General features: G+C 33.9%; 1 non-coding gene across 1 annotated transcript; it reads left to right on the forward strand.

Moving 5' to 3' along the window:
- The first annotated feature begins 10352 nt into the window (after window positions 1-10352).
- Window positions 10353-10459, forward strand: LOC139869845 (small nucleolar RNA R71). The gene has a single exon (XR_011766419.1). It is a non-coding gene; the product is annotated as a small nucleolar RNA R71 (small nucleolar RNA).
- Window positions 10460-10757: the final 298 nt, after the last annotated feature.

Genomic DNA, 10757 nt, shown 5'->3' on the forward strand with positions numbered 1-10757 from the left:
ATATCATAATATCATGATAATGTAATAATTTAACATCTCATTTGATATAATAAATAATGGGTTAACAACACTTAACAGGATCGTTAACCTAAAGGCCTCAAAACAACATTTACATGTAACGACTAACGATGACTTACCGACTCAGTTAAAATGTATATACATGTAGTGTTTTAATATGTATTTATACACTTTTGAAAGACTTCATGACACTTATCAAAATACTTCTACTTAACAAAAATGCTTACAATTACATCCTCGTTCAGTTTCATCAACAATTCTACTCGTATGCACCCGTATTCGTACTCGTACAATACACAGCTTTTAGATGTATGTACTATTGGTATATACACTCCAATGATCAGCTCTTAGCAGCCCATGTGAGTCACCTAACACATGTGGGAACCATAATTTGGCAACTAGCATGAAATATCTCATAAAATTACAAAAATATAGTAATCATTCATGACTTATTTACATGTAAACAAAATTACACATCCTTTATATCTAATCCATATACCAACGACCAAAAACACCTACAAACACTTTCATTCATCAATTTTCTTCATTAAATTGATCTCTCTCAAGTTCTATCTTCAAGTTCTAAGTGTTCTTCATAAATTCTATAAGTTCTAGTTTCATAAAATCAAGAATACTTCCAAGTTTGCTAGCTTACTTCCAATCTTGTAAAGTTATCATCCAACCTCAAGAAATCTTTCTTATTTACAGTAAGATATCCTTCTAATACAAGGTAATACTCATATTCAAACCTTAATTCAATTTCTATAACTCTAACAATCTTATTTCGAGTGGAAATCTTACTTGAACTTGTTTTCATGTCATGATTCTGCTTCAAGAACTTTCAAGCCATCCAAGGATCCTTTGAAGCTAGATATATTTTTTCTCCTTTCCAGTAGGTTTATCCACAAAACCTGAGGTAGTAATGATGTTCATAACATCATTCGATTCATATATATAAAACTACCTTATTCGAAGGTTTAAACTTGTAATCACTAGAACATAGTTTAGTTAATTCTAAACTTGTTCGCAAACAAAAGTTTGTCCTTCTAAATTGACTTTTAAAATCAACTAAAAACATGTTCTATATCTATATGATATTCTAACTTAATTATTTAAAACCTGAAAACACGAAAAGCACCGTAAAACTGGAAATACGCCGTCGTAGTAACACCGCGGGCTGTTTTGGGTTAGTTAATTAAAAACTATGATAAGCTTTGATTTAAAAGTTGTTCTTCTGGGAAAACGATTTTTCTTATGAACATGAAACTATATCCAAAAATCATGATTAAACTCAAAATGGAAGTATGTTTTCCAAAATGGTCATCTAGACGTCGTTCTTTCGACTGAAATAACTACCTTTAAAAAAACGACTTGTAACATGTATTTCCTATAAACTTATACTTTTTCTGTATAGATTCATAAAATTAAGTTTAATATGAAACCATAGCAATTGGATTCACTCAAAACGGATTTAAAACGAAGAAGTTATGGGTAAAACAAGATTGGATATTTTTACTTGTTGTAGCTACGTGAAAATTGGTAACAAATCTATAGAAATCATATCCTAGCTAACTTATATTGTATTATACATGTATTCTAATATATTATGTAATCTTCGGATACCATAGACACGTATACAAATGTGTTGACATATCATATCGACCCATCTATATATATTATTTGGAACAACCATATACACTCTATATGCAGTAATGTTGGAGTTAGCTATACAGGGTTGAGGTTGATTCCAAAAATATATATACTTTGAGTTATGATCTAGCCTGAGACATGTATACACTGGGTCGTTGATTGGGTCAAGATAATATATATCAATTTATTTCTGTACATCTAACTATGGACAACTAGTTGTAGGTTACTAACGAGGACAGCTGACTGAAAATATTTAAAACATTAAAACGTATTAAAAAATGTTGTAAATAAATTTTGAACATACTTTGATATATATGTACATATTTGTTATAGATTCGTGAATCGACCAGTGGCCAAGTCTTACTTTCCGACGAAGTAAAAATCTGTGAAAGTGAGTTATAGTCCCACTTTTAAAATCTAATATTTTGGGATGAGAATACATGCAACTTTAGAAATGTTTTACAAAATAGACACAAGTACGCAAAACTACATTCTATGGTTGGATTATTAAACCGAATATTCCCCTTCAAGTCTGGTAGCCTAAGAATTAGGAAAATGGCCCCTAATTGACGCGAATCCTAAAGATAGATCTATTGGGCTTAACAACCCCCATTCAGATTATGGATGGTTTAGTACTTCGAGATTATTATACAGACGAGTGGTTCTGTTTTGGGGATATTCTATGCATTAAGTTAACGTCGGTTACCAGGTGTTCAACATATGAATGATTTTTATCTCTATGCAGTTTGCGAAATGCCTGATAAGAGATGTGTTATAAAAATGAAATCTTGTGGTCTATTATTATGATTTAATAATATGTAGGTTAAACCACCACTTGTATACTCTTTCCCATAAGTCCAATACTTGCAGACAAAAAAAATCATAGAATGCTCAATAGTTTCCACATCGTCATCACATAGAGGGCATCTAACCGTATCAAGGTTAATACCTAGCTTGACGAGTTCGGTACGAACCGGGATACGACGTTTTAACACCCTCCATATGAATAATTCAACTTTTGAAGGTACCAAATGGTTTTTCAAAGTCTCTTGTCTCGAACCACTTCTTGTGAGCATTTTTTCGTCTAGAATCGCCGAGAGTTTTTTAGTTGTGAAGATCCCGTTAGATGATAAACGCCACGTCCAAGAGTCTGAGTTTGCATCTGGTTTCCGAAAATCGTCCAACAGACAGGTTATTTCATCCAATTCGCTCCGTGTTCTACCATAGATTTCTCGTTGCCATTGCCATGTAGCCTGTCACAAACTGTCAGCCCATTGAATTCTGTTTATTAGCATCACATTTCGATCCTGCTCCAAGTGAAAAAGCCGCCTGAACTTGCTGTTGAGAGGTAGATTACATAACCAAGGTTCATCCCAGAATATAATAGCCGAGCCGTCGCCAACTGTCTTGATAAATGAGTTCCCGAAGCTTACACCTGTATTTTCAATCTCGAGCCCTGCATGTAAAATATTAGCCCAAACGCCACTCTTTCCTTTAGGACTGTTAGGATCTGAAGGAACGAGAAGCCCAATTGTACCATAAATACTTTTTACGATTGAGACCCAAAGAGAGTTGGGCTCTAATTTTGCCCGCCAAAATCATTTGCCCAAAAGAGCAAAATTTTTTGCCCATAAAGATCTAATGTTAAGACCGCCTTCATCAAATGGTAGAAGGAAATCTTCCCATTTTACCCAAGCGATTTTGGCAATTTCACCCGGCCCGCCCCAAAAGAAATTTTTACTGATACACTCAAGGTTTTTGATAACACTCAAAGGTGCACGAAAGAGAGAGAAGTAATATAGCGGTAAACAATTAAGGACCGATTTAATTAGCGTTAACCTTCCTCCAAATGAAACCATCTTTGCTTTCCAATTTGCGACCCTCGAATTAAATTTATCAATTACGGGTTTCCAATTCTCCACACGTGAAACGACTCGTCCATATTACTATAAACGTGGTACGTTATTCATTGGTCCCATAGCGAGGTATTTGACCTCTATATGATACGTTTTAGAAAAATATTGAATTCGTTTCATAAAAAGCACACTATTATTATACATAATGCAAGTTTTAAACAAGTGGGCGATTATTTAAGAAATAATCCCCATAATACATCGTTTCCAAATACTACACACGTGACATAACATTCGAATATAATACATTACAAAGGTTTTATTGAATGCAACACTTTATTTAAACAAAAGCATGAGACTTCATGCACAGCTTGCTCAGATAATGCAACAGCGGAAGACTTTCTTACGAACCTAAGAATAAACATGCTTAAACAGTCAACACAAAGGTTGGTGAGATATATAGGTTTAAAGCTAGCATCGATATAAATATAGACCACAAGATTTTATAGTTATAAATATTTCAATAAAGATATTCTATAATTTGTTGAGCGCTTCGGTAATCATACTTAACCATAAATGTAGCATATTCCCTTTATTATGAAATCTCCCTACACTGTACCAAGTGTAGTAAAAACGAAGTACTATGCAACCGTTTACGATACTAGAGCGACTAGCCCAGTTGAGGTTGTCAAACCCGATAGATCTATCAATAGGATTCGCGCTTACATGTTCTTACAACATGTAAATATTAGTTACCAAGCTATTAGGGAAGATATGCAAGGTGGTACAACTCAACGTAGAATATATTTTAAGTACTTGTGTCCATGGCGTAAAACATAAAATGCATGTATTCTCATCCCAAAATATTTTAGAGTTTAAAAATGGGACTATTGATGATGTAGCGTGAGGGTACGAAATAGTATTATTTTTACTAGGAAATACTACAAAATATGACACAAGTTTTATTAATTTACGGATGGGATATACCTAAACCTTGCTACAACACTATAGGCAGTGTACCTAATCGTAGAGTAGTGTAGTTTTTAGTAAGTCCGGTTCGTTCCACAGGGAGCTAGTGATTACGTACTATATTTTTATAAAACTATATTTATATAAATATATATATATATATATAAGTAGTAATATTATTATAAAAGGGGGGTTTTTACCGTTTAATGACCGGTTTGTCGATTTTATATTTTTAAGCGTAAAGATAAATGACAATAATTAAAGTGCGTAAAATAAATAAATGACGATAAATAAAATAACAATAAATAAAATTGCGATAGAATATGAAATAAAAGGATTATGCTTATTTAAACTTCCGTAATCATGATGTTTGACGTTTTGATTTTAATTAATTGTTACTCGGGTTAATTGTCCTTTGTCATGGTTTATTTGATACCTATCTGGTTTTTATCCATAATAGTCCATCGGTCATAAATATAAAGTGCGAGTGTCCTCGTCAAATTACCCTTATACCCGAAGTCAAATATTCCAACTAATTAAGGATTTAAACTGTGACGCAGTTATCACTTCTGTCAACAATTACACCAGTTATCACTGTATGTAATCTACCCCTGTTTTGATTAGATATGAATATTAATTTACCCACTTGATCAGTTTGAATAATCAATTACCCAACCCGAATAATTAATTAAATGATTATAATAGATTCCATATGAACGTCACTAAATAGGACAACCATAATCATTATTAATTATTAGGATAATTAATTTGAAGATAGGTTCGACAGACTCCAATGAGTTGTCACTCAATTAGACAATACCCCCCATCTATTAATAGTCAATAGTCCAATTTCCACAAGTGTCGGTCTTTTGCCCAAACCTTAATTATGGTACAAAGCCCAATTACCCAATTTTATTAATTAGCCCAACATCATGATTACTTCGTTTTAAATAAGCATAATAATAACTTAGCTACGAGACATTAATATAAAAAGGTTGAACATAACTTACAATGATTAAAAATAGCGTAGCGTTACACGGACAGAATTTCGACTTACACACTCAAACGATCTCTATCATAAATCTTATTATTATCATAATTTAAAATTAAAATTAAGATTATTGTTATATCTTATTACATTAACATTATGATAGAGATTTTTAGATATTGATATTGATAATAGATTTTTAGGATAGAAAAAGGGATAGAAAAATGTATATTTCAATTGATCGTTACATAGCCTTTTATAGGCGAAATTAGAAATTGAATTTTCATTTACGACCCCTGAACTATGCTCAATTAACAACTTTTTATTATTTAATATTATTCTTATTATGAATTATTTAAATATTATATTTTATTCTTGTGCATAGTTGACTCGTAATTTTTACACCGTTGCGTCGAGCGTTGAGAGTTGACTCATGTCCCGGTTCCGGATTTTCGAACGTCCTTGCGTACTATTTTATATCGTGTACTTTGCGTTTTGTAACTTGTACTCTTGTCATTTTTAGACGTTCTTCATCAATAATTTGAACCTTTTTAATTGTATCTTGTACTTTTGAGCTTTTTGGACCTTTTTGTCTTCAATTTGTCGAATCTGCCTTTTGTCTTCGCACTTATTTAATATAAACGAATATCACTTGAAAATGGAACAATTGCAACTAAAATCTTGTCTTTCTTGGGGGATAATGCTATGAAATATATGTTCCTTTTTAGCCTTATCAATATCCCCACACTTGAGCGTTGCTTGTCCTCAAGTAATATAGTCTTGAAATACTAGAATCACTTCTTTATTCTTCACACTTTGTACATCAGTGATTTTGATATGGCGGTATAAACAATGGTAGTAACGATATGGTTTACAGTCCCACATGACTATAAAAATTTAGATCCATTAAGGAAATTGGATCTTTATGAAAACATTTGATCTTTTGAAAATTCATTCTAGCTTTTACCCTAGATAAGTTTTCTGATTTGATCCATCATCGGTGTTGCAAAATATATTTGTGGATCAATATTTTGGCTAAAACTTTTAGGTTCGTGTAATCCACTGCTATCCCGGTATCGGAAAGCACACATCCAGTTTACTTGTTCCGTATATTACCTTTCGGTAAACTACCGTCCGGTTGTAAAGGAAAGCGATGAACAAGAAACTGTTAAGGCAATGTCCCGTGACATGCAGATGATTATGGTCTTATTAACGTGTCGGATGCTAGAACTATCCTTGGTAGGAGCGATAGTAAAAATCATCCTATTATTTTTCGGTCTGGCACAAGGTCCTGTCTCCGACCATGCTATGCAACCACCATTCTTACGGTTGACACCCGATTTGGTTCAGGTGACCTAATGAATTCCAGGTGAATTCCTAGGATTTTACGTTCAATGGTAATGAACGCATTGAAAATGGATTTTCAGAAAACAAATCGGTTTGCAATTTTGATCAAAATATTTTCTCGTTCAAGCTCGAGTTTAGATATCATTGAATTCCATGAGTTTGAATTCTCAATCTTTAAGGTCAATCTCAAGGATTGAGTAATATCAGGCTTAAAAGCTGATTTTTGATCTTTAAGGAGATTATCCTTTCTGGGGATCTGATTCATTAGTCTTGTCAAGCTAATTTGCACGGTGCCCCCCCATTATGCGAGATAAATCCTTCTCATGGTTAGGATAAATCTGACCACTTAGCGACCCTGTTTGATGCTGAGGTCCGTGGATTTCCTGCTGATTTTAGAGATGACTTTTCTAGATTTTTGGTCAACCTACAGCTGGTCTGAACGACAACTTCATGACCTAAATCAAGAAACGCGTTTCTTTTTCGGAAGACTTTACTTCCTTTTAATGATGGAATTGATTCATCGTGTAGATCCATCTTTCTTTCAAATGTATTACAGTAAACCGGGTAAAACTGATTAGTATCATCCAAAGCAAAAGTACCTGCAATAATCTTGTACAAAAATATGTGATATATGTTTTAAATTGAATAACTTGGTACATTCTTCCCACACTTAGTTTCTTTCTTTGCCTTTTTATTTTCTTCTATTTCATTTTAAATGAATTCAAGCGTTTTAGGGTGTTTCTCAATTTATGTCCTTTCCGAGGTAACGATAATTTCGGCATTAACACCTAGTTTTATCGTTCATAAATATGTATAAACATGATTTTGAATTCATTTAGTTAAAATTTTTTTCAAATTTTCACAAAATTTGGCAAATAAACTAAGTGCAAACCTGAGAGAATTTATAACCCTTCCCCACACTTGAGATCATGCAATGCCCTCATTTGCATGAAATCAGACTATAATTATAAATTCATGAGGGTGATTAGCGTAGAGAAATGATTAAAAATACCCAGTTTGCAAACATCTTGTTGTTATCTCACATTTGATATTTTGCTTCTTGTCGTCAAAATTAGTACCTTTTGCTGAACTTAATGACAGTCTTTGAAAGTGCGTTGTTTTACCCTGTTTTGTATATAACATAAAATACAAACATATATATACATATTTTTGAAGTTTGGTATATAACCCCACGTTCAAAAATTTATAAAATATAATATTTTTTTGGCATACTTTAAATCAATAAAATAATGATAACAAAATTTGTCGCCTCGCCTTCGGGTAAAGCAATTTCGGTTCAATGACCTAGTGTTCAACTTACGACGAATTTTAGAAATCATTTTTTTTAAACTTAATGAAATAAAGTAAATTTTTGTTTTTAAATACACACAAAAATTAAATTTAAAAAGCATATTAATTTCATATAAAACCTATAAAAAAAAATCAGAATGGAGGGAGAAAACTAGTTCTTTAGTGTCTGCTAGCGGAAAAGACCAATCGGATTTCATTCTCGGAACTACACGAGAACAGAACAACTAACTCTAGACATCATTTTCTTTTTTAGAACATTTGAATCTCCCCACACTTAGGTAGCTGTGGTGTCAAAATTGTGATTAACTTCATCGTCAATTTCTCTTGGTCCATAATCAACTTGCATATCCGTGACTTTTTCTTTAAGCCATTGGTCGGATTCCTGTGTAATATCCACAATTTCAACTAGTTTCTCCTTTTCTTTAGGTGATAGATTGGATACTAACCGGTTACATAACTTAAAGTTCCCCTTGGTTTTAGCATCGCGAATCCGTTTAATAAGTTTCTTCATTGAACTATTAATAACGGGATCATTTAATTTCGTATCAACAACGGGGTTCTTTGTTATCATGTCATCATTAGGTGTTACTTCATTTTCCCCACACTTAGGCGTTTCATTATTGCTAAGTATTACCGTTGGAGTTGGTAAAACAACATGGTTCTTACCAATCGTTTTTGCTGGTTCAACGGTTTTGGTTGGTGGAGATTTAGTCTTTCGAATCATAAAGGTGATCGATTTGTCACCACTACTAAGTGTCATTCTACCATTTCCTACATCAAATAACGCCTTGGTGGACGCTAAGAATGGTCGACCTAAAATTAGAGGAATGTTTGGGTCCTCTTCTATGTTAATGACAATGAATTAGACTAGAAAGGTTAAATTGCCTACTTGAACGGGTAGGTTGTCAACAATTCCAACTGGGTGTTTAATGGTTTGATCAAAGAGTCGAACACTCATATCCGTTGGACTTAACTTACCTACACCTAATCTCTTATATAAGGAAAGAGGTATAACACTTACACTTGCACCTAAATCTGCTAGTGCATCATACATGACACAATCACTAAGTAGACAAGGAACAATAAATTCACCCGGATCACCTACCCTAGGTGGAGGTTTTGGTGGAACTGTCTTCACCGGGTTTATATTTACGGCTTTTGTTTCTTGCACTTTCTTATTCTTTTTCTTCTTCTTCTTTCCAGAGGTATCACAATCTTTATTACCTATCACTTGCTCATACTCAACTCCTTTTCTTGGAAACGGGATGGGTGGTCTGTATGGTGCCACCACTGGCTTTACATACTTGGGTGGTGGTGGTGGTGTAACTTCTTCATTGTTACTTACATCTAAAACCTTCCCATCTTCTGGTGCTGGTTTTTCAGAATTCGTTGAAACCATATTAACATTCTCATTCCGAGGATTTACTTCAGTATTACTCGGTAGCTTTCCTTGTTCCCTCTCACTCATTAAGCTAGCAAGAGTACCTACGTGTTTTTCTAGATTCAAAATGGAAGCTTGTTGAGTTCTTAATGACTGATCAAATCTCTCGTTCGTTTGGGTTTGAGTTTCAATAAATTGTGTTTAAGATTCAACTAGCTTGAATACCACGTCTTCCATATTTGACTTTTTCTCTTCGGTTTGTTGTTGTGGTTTATATAAGCCAGGTCTTTGTTGATTGAAAGTGTTGTTTTGAGTTGGTTGGTTATTCGGACCTTGTTGGTTATACCAGTTATTTTCGGGTCCTTTTGGATTGTAAAGAATGTTTTGATTTCGATTGAAGTTTAGCTTTGGCGGTTGATAATTATTTTGATAATTATTTCCAGGCCTTTGGTTCATATAGGAAACATTCTCTCGTTGTTCCAATGTTGGTTCAATGTGACAATCTTTCAATAAGTGTGGTCCACCGCATTGCTCACAACTGATTCGTATTGCGTGAATATCTTTATTCATCTTTTCCATTCATCTTTCGAAAGCATCTATTTTTGCGGAAACGGAATCAAAGTCATGGCTAGAATCGGCTCTAGCCACTTTAGATGAACGAAAAATATCTTTTTCTTGGTGCCACTCATGCGAGTGGGAGGCTGTGTTATCAATAATTTTGTAAGCTTCAGTTGCGGTTTTCTTCATAATGGAACCACCGGCTGTTATGTCGATGTCTTTTCGTGTAGCAACGTTGACACCTTGGTAAAATATTTGTACTATTTGGTAAGTGTCTAAACCGTGTTGAGGACATCCTCTCAACATCCTTTCGAATCTTGTCCACGCCTCATATAATGTTTCATTTGGCTTTTGCGTGAACGTAACAATTTCTCCTTAAAGTCTCACGGCTTTGGATGCCGGAAAGAATCGTTTAAGAAATTTTTCAACTAAAACATCCCATGTGTCAATCGCCCCTTCAGGTAACGATTCTAACCAATCTTTGGCTTCTCCCTTTAAAGTCCAGGGAAACAACATGAGATAGATCTGCTCATCTTCCACTTCTCGGATTTTGAATAGTGTACAAATTCTTTTAAACGTACGAAGGTGTTCGTTAGGATCTTCATTCGGTGCACCACTGAATTGGCATTGGTTAGTTACCATGTGTAGAATTTGTCCTTTGATTTCATAATCTGGCGCATTA

The sequence above is a fragment of the Rutidosis leptorrhynchoides genome, chromosome 9 (assembly GCF_046630445.1).
Source record: "Rutidosis leptorrhynchoides isolate AG116_Rl617_1_P2 chromosome 9, CSIRO_AGI_Rlap_v1, whole genome shotgun sequence".
NCBI classification, from domain to species: Eukaryota; Viridiplantae; Streptophyta; class Magnoliopsida; order Asterales; family Asteraceae; genus Rutidosis; species Rutidosis leptorrhynchoides.